Below are 7,572 nucleotides of genomic sequence, written 5' to 3'. Positions count from 1 at the left end.
TTTTCACATACAAATATTGATAATTAATTCTATAGTGTGATTCTAGGATTTTTAAGGCTCACAATAGAATAATTTGACCAAACTCAGTTCATGGCTCCGAAATGCCATTCTCAGTACTATGCCGATCTCCCTAAAACCAAGTTGCTCTCTAAGAGAGGAATTTGTTTGGAAAAAGTGCTGGAGAAGCTCCCGGCCTTTCATAACCGCCTGGTAGCCATCAAGTGGAGTTTCTTTACCTCGAATCCTTGTTGGGTAAATGAACATTGGGTAAGGGAATTCAATACTGATCTTAGTATAGTATCATTCTTCGAACAAATTGTGAGGATTTGGGGAAGAATGTTCACTTTAGTGTCGAGCATATTATTTATCTATATGGGCTACTGGATGAGGATATGATCCAATTTGAGGTGAAGGCGTGTGAATAAAAAATTTAGTTGACTGAGAAGCTGTATTCTAGTAGAGAGGTCTCTTGGGCTACCACCAAAATGGGGATATCTGATGTTGGGTGTATTTATACATTCTAGCGTCACTATTTTATCCTTTTTAGCCTTGTTTTGAGGATAATTCATGTGCTATATGGGTTTATAATGAGATAAATATGTATCAAAGTGTTAAAGCATGTGTTTATGATGTTCAAAGTGAGTTTCAAACAAGTTTGTACCTAAATGATTCATTTAGAGTTCAACCTAGAAAACTAGCGTTACTAGCTTGAGCTAGGTGCTTGTGTAGTTGATTCCATTGGATTATATGTGTTTAATTTGTTCCCAATGGTTTTAATGTGTAATTATGAGTGGAATAACTTGTTTTTAATAAGAAAAGTTCAATTTGAATGAGTGTACAGCTGGAACAATAAGTGGAATAGCTTAGGGCGATTTGGAGATGCCACCTCACCTGGAGTTGGGATATAGCCAGAGAAACGCCTTTCCTGGAGAGGTACTCTATCTAGGTCTCAACCTCACATGGATTGGGGATCTACCTAGGGTGATGCCCCACCTAGTCTTGGGCTCAATAACTGACAGTTTCCTTGTCCAACACGGAATTGGCTTGCTCCTATACTATAAATACATGTTGTATCACCTATTTACACATCTTTGTGCATATTTTGGAGATCAAAGGGATGCTATAATTTATTCATTAAGTTTTTATTATTTTAAATTATTTCATTCATTTATTTAGTCATTAATTACAACTTTGTGATTACGATTATGACTATGCGTGGCTAAACACCCTTTTCCATGGTTAAAGACAAAAACATGAGTACTATTATTTTGAATTAAGTTCATTAGTCTTGATTATCCTTATTGGTTGTGTGTTCATCTTTCATTTAACTATTTTGAGGATTCGTGACCCTTAGAATACATCAATTGTCTGCCTTTTGAACTCAGGAGAGGGAATAGGGGATAGAATATGGAGATGAACAAGGTACGGTTTGTATTTCTTTATGAAATAAGGAATTTGAATTAGTGTCTAGGACAGCGATGTACTTAGATGCCTTACTTGATTCATAGTAGGATGAGAACTTAAATAACCTAATTGGATCATTACATCCCCGCTCAACGATGTAGTTGTAAGCTTTAACTTAGGTAAAGGATTAGAGGTTGGGAAACCATAATCATGCAATTAACCCTAGGAATCTACAACCAAGATAAGCAAGTTAACGAATGAAATTCAACAACATAGTATGATTGTTGAAAGTGCTTTAACTCTGGGTTTTCTCCTATTGATTTTTTCAAAGACTCTTATTTACACATTGTTTACTTTTTCTTGTTTACAACATTCAAACTCTCTTCTTGGTTATGTTTGCATTAAACTAATTTAAATTGTCAACTAAAATAAATTTTTTGTCGAATCTAGTCTCTATGGGATCGATACTTGAATTTCATTAGGACACTTTATTCCTTGATAAGATCAGGTACACTTGCCTGTGTGCTGTCAAGTTTTTGGTGCCGTTGTCGAGGACTTGTATTTGGCAATTGTTTATTTTAGTTTTACTTTTAGATTTATTTGGTGTTTTTATGCTTGGTTTTGGTTTTGTGTTTTTACAGAAAATAGGTTTTAAGGTTAGGAAGCTGGCAAGGGATAGGGATTTGGTTGCACTGAGCCCCAAACCCGAACAACACTTCCATCAGTGAAGGAGAGACGTAATCTGTCTCCCCTAATTTTTGCAGATAGAAGAAGACCAAGTTGCTCCTGTTATAATGGTTGTAGAACAACAAACATATAGGACAGCTAGGGAAGTGGCAGTCCCACTTCCTATGAACTTGACTTTCCTAATTCAAAGACCAACTGCTGGGGGGAATTTTGAGTTAAAACACAATATGGTGTATCTTCTCATCAGCAGTGGATAGTTTGCACGGCTTCCATACGAGGATCCACAAGTCTACTTGCAGACTTTCATTGAGCTTACTGATACATTCATTCTGACTAGGGTGAGTATAGATTATATAAGGCTGACACAGTTTCTACATTCACTTTTGGGGAAAGCTAAAAGGTGGTTCAATACGGAGCTAGCCAATTCAATCACATCATGGGATGACTTAGCCAGAAAGATCCTCATCAGATTCTTTCTATCAGGCAAGACTACGAGTCTTCACAGTGAGATAGTGAGCTTAAAAAAAAGCCTAATGAAAATCTATATCATGCTTGGGAACACTTTGAGGCCCTTCTTCGGGATTGTCCACACCACCAACAATCTAATGAGGTACTTTCTCATACTTTTGTTGAAGCTCTTGATCACAACACAAAGATTTTTCTAGATTTAGCTACAGGTGGTGAAACACTTGAGTTGACTTATGATGAGCTGTACACGTTGTTGAACCGCATAGCACAAGTAAATCCAGGGTGACATTCAGATTCTAGAAGTTCCATGAAAAGAATTGCGGGTGCATTAGAGGTGGACCAATTCACGACCTTATCAGCTTAGGTTTCAACATTGTAGAATATGATAAACACTTAGTTCAGCAGCCTAAAATTAGGAGCTCCATAACCTATAGCCACAGTTAATACCATCCAATAAGTTGTAGGTTGGTGTAAAGTATGCGGTAATAGTGGTCACTTAGCAGCTATGTGTGCTTCCTATCCAGAATCAGTAATGTATGTGGGTAATGCTTAAATGCCAAATTTTGGTAATGCCTACAACATAAAGTAGAAGACTCAGCCGTGGAATGCCCAACAATAACAAATTCAGCAACCACAAGCACACACAAATCAGTCAACAAGCAACATGAAAGAGATATTGAAGCAACTTCTAGCTAGTTAGACACAATTGGTTGCAGACATGAAAAATTTGCAAGCAACCCATAGAATCCTAGAGATTCAAGTGGGCAGATATGACAAGCATTAAATACTAGGCCATAAGGTGGTTTGCCAGAAAATACAAAAAATTTAAAGTAGGTATGGCAATTACCTCGAGGAGTGGTAAAGAGCTAAAATTACCTCGAGGGGCAGTAAAAAGCTTCAAGAAGAATCGTCCAAGGCAACAAAGGAGGTAGATGCAGATATGACTCCCAACAGGTTTCTAAAAAAGTTGCTGAAAAATCAAGAAAGTCTGAGTACTTGAAAGAAAAAGTTGCTGAACCAGAAGTGAAGAATACACTACCACTATCCTTCCCTCAGAGGCAAATTAAAGTGAAGGAGGATGCCATGTTTAAGGAGTTCTTTGATACATTTAAAAAACTTCACATTAACTTACCTTTGTTAGATGTTTTACAGGGTATGCCTAAGTATGCTAAGCACTTGAGGAATGTGGTTGCTAATAAGGTGAGATTCTAGGATGTGGGGGTAATAACACTCACTAAAGATTGTAATGCTGGGATGACATAGAAAATCCCTAAAAATTGAGGGATCTGGGGAAGTTTACTCTACCTATCCAAATTGGGAGTAAAGTGGTCCATGCATTAAGTGATTTAGGGGATAGCATAAATCTGATGCCCCTATCTTTGTTTGATACATTATTCTTAAGAAAGCCTAAATCAACCAAGTCGGTGTTGCAGCTAGCAGACGAATCCATGGCATATCCAAAAGAAATCATTGAGGATGTCCTCATAAAGGTTGGTAAATTTGTTATTCCTGCTAACTTTATTGTTCTTGATTTTGAGGTAGACAAACAGGCACCAATCATCTTGGGGCATCCATTCTTAACAACTGGAGAAACGTTGATTGATGTTAGAGAAGGCATACTCAAAATGAGGGTAGAGGATAAAGATGTGGTATTTTATGTATACAAAGTACCCACACTAACTTCCCATTATAAAGATTTATGTATGATCAATGTGATTGAAAGGGACGAGTATGGGTTGGATAGACCCCTAAAGACCTCTTTAGACTACCTGATTAAGCAGTTTAAGATTCTACCACCTAAGCCTGATTTGATGCTGATTGATGAGCCTGAATAGGCTAAAGTTGAAAAATCTGTTGCACTTAAGAATTCACACCCAGGAGGGGTGAAGAGAATAAAAAGATAGAGACTAAGTGTAAGAAAAAGAAGGAAAGAGAATAACTAAGTCGTTAGTTAGGTCGTGCCGCGACACTAAATCAGGTGCTACTTGGGAGGCAACCTAAGTTAAGTAGGTATGTTTTATTTTTAGTTTTTTAGTTTTTATTTCATTTAGTTTTTATTTTTGGTTGAGTCACAGGTTGATAGAAAGTTTGAGTACCAGAAACTTGATCTAAGAAGCATGGAAAAAACTGAGTGTGGGGTCCCATAGACCTCCTTTATGTGTAAAGATGCTACTAGCTAGGCCTAGAGGTCTCAGGGAGTATATTGATCTCTTATTTTTAAATTCATTTTGGGGACAAAGTAGATTTTTAAGTGTGGGATGGGTAAATTCCTAAATTTTGGTTCAATTTAAAAATTTTTTGGTGTTAGATATTCTTGTTAGTGTTATTTTTGATTGCATGATGCAAGTGTTGTAGTTGTAAAAGCATGTGAATTGTGAGAATTAATACTTTTTAGACTCCTAGGCTTATGGTTGTGACTCTTGTACTTATTGGCTTAAATTGAATTCATGCTATTGTTTGGTTGAGAGTCTATGATGATCCTAGTGAGTTGAATATGCCATCTGAGATTTTTTTTATGTTTATTGTTGTATATAATGTCTAGAACTTTCCCGGTGTGTGCATAAGAGAAATAAAGAGTGTGGGTTTAGGAGATGATATAGGCATTTCTTTGATAGCCTTGTTTTTACCTTTTTTTTCCTACTCTTGTGTATAATCCTAGTTAACTCCCATTGATCCTTTAACCTTTTCTTTGGTAGCCTCACATGTATCCTAATCCCCTTCTTTGATAGACCATAATTTGATCCAAATAGCTTCTAAGTGCTTTAATGAAAAATTGATTTAGTAAGGAGTTTGAAAAATTGAAGAAGAAAAAGGTGAAATTGATGCCCCAAGGTAAGAGTTATTGGTGTTTTTAGTTGATATGTGGTGGTTGGGTGTGATATAAATTGTGTTAGAAATATTCCCATGGTTGTAGAAAAGACCAAAAATTAAATCTTGAAGAAATAAACAATGCACTCACCATGTGTTTGTGAAAATGCTTAAAAGAGATGGGGCAAAAATAAAGGTTATGGGTGGATAAAAAGGTGTAAATTAGTTGTTGGAGAGTAATTGTAAATGCATAATGTAGTGTATTAAAGTGCTTAGAGAGGTTAGTCACTAGAGTGAGTGTAATTTGATTCTTGTACCCATCATGTTATGAATTACTTAATTGTGAGTGATTATTGGTAACTCTGTTGCTGTGAGGGGCACATGTTTGATGAATGTGGGTGATTTGTATGATGTCCTTGGTTAAATTATAAGTATTACTTTGTCACTTAGGTGAGTCAATTCTTGAGGCTAGGTTATTTTGGAGTGTTCATGAGCTATAAATTGTGTACATAATGTGCTTTGTGAAGAAACTTGCATTTCGTATACTCATTATTGTACTAGCTTGAGTGCCTTGCATAGAGTAAAAGTGTAGAATTTCCATCTCATGATACTTGGAGTGAAGAGTTGTTCGAGGAAGAACAAGGATTTAAGTGTGGGGTGGTGATGTTGGGTGTATTTATGCATTCTGGTGTCATTATTCTAGCCTTTTTAGCCTTGTTTTGAGGATGATTCGTGTGCTATTATAACGCCCCGATTTTCTGAACTGGAATGCTATACGGTGCTTATGACCTCGAAGGACTACAAGATAACCCATGACTAATATCTATACCTATATACTGCATAAAACACTGTACAATGCAGAAATATGAACTAAAAGGCCCTAAGGTTCAATACTAATACACAACTGAAAATAGGGTATAAAAATACCAAAACAACTGAGATAACTGTCTGAACATACTATAGTCTGAAAGACTCTAAACTTGTCTGAATAAGGAGTTGATGGGACATGCCCCCAACTAACTCCAACTACTGAAACAGACTGAAAACTGAAATAGTAATGTAATCATCATGTCCTCGAAGGATGAGGACTCATAGCTGACTCTAACTGCTGAACTGGGATGCTACTAATCCTCTAGAGCTCGTGCTTCTAAACCTATGATATAAGACACCATAGCACAAATACATTAATATTTTGAATGTACTGGTATGCAAGTGAGGTAGACTGAATGCAATAGGTTCATATGCATGAACAATACTAGCTGACTAACTAACATGAACGTGAGAATACATGTATGCATAAGTAACTGTAACTGACATCGTGATAGGACTGAATACCAATTTTTGACTACTGAGTTTACTAATATTGACATCTGAGCCATTAATAAGTGAGAAAGACTGATACTATATTACTGAATACTGAGGGATTGATACTATGATATTGATACATGGATAAATATATCTAATAGTTCTGATTATGAAGAACTAGTCTGGTTGAATGTAGCTGACAGTCCTGAAGATGAATATTGATAACATAAGTTCTGATAACTGACATAACTGACAACATAAGTGACTGTATCTAACAGTCCTGAATCTAATAGAACTAGCTGAGTTCCATACTATATCTGAGTAACTAAATCTGAGATCAGTCTTATCTAGCGGGTGATCTCTAAATCTGATGATACTAATAATAAAGATGACTTGACTTAGTCTAAGATCAGTCCTACCTAGCGGGTGATGTATGAATATGATTATGCTGATACTGATTGACCATAGTTGATATCATTCCTATCTAATGGGTGATCCCAAAGTCTATTTATAATGATAAGGATTGACTGTATCGAACAGTCCTGAATCTGTACTGCTGAGCTAAATTGACTGTATCTAATAGTCCTGATTCTAAAATTGAAACTGTGGGATGTATTCATCTAACTGACATGCCTTTTTCTAGCTAGTCTGTGGTCCAAACTGTAAGCCCAGTTGGAAGAGAGTCAGTACCGCGCCACTAGTAAAGACAACTGCTGTGGAGTCACTCCTAATCTAGCAGGTGACCCCTGGGATCAGTACTATACATTTACATATGCTAATGGGTGATTCTTGAGTATGTCAGTCCTATCTAACGGGTGGCATCTTGTACCTATGCTGGCTACGTAGTTCTTGAACTTAGGAATTATTTCTAGGGATCTCAATCCTATCTAATGGGTGAGT

The sequence above is a fragment of the Capsicum annuum genome, chromosome 1, assembly GCF_002878395.1.
Source record: "Capsicum annuum cultivar UCD-10X-F1 chromosome 1, UCD10Xv1.1, whole genome shotgun sequence".
Lineage (NCBI taxonomy): Eukaryota > Viridiplantae > Streptophyta > Magnoliopsida > Solanales > Solanaceae > Capsicum > Capsicum annuum.
Note: the sequence above shows the minus strand (reverse complement) of the source record.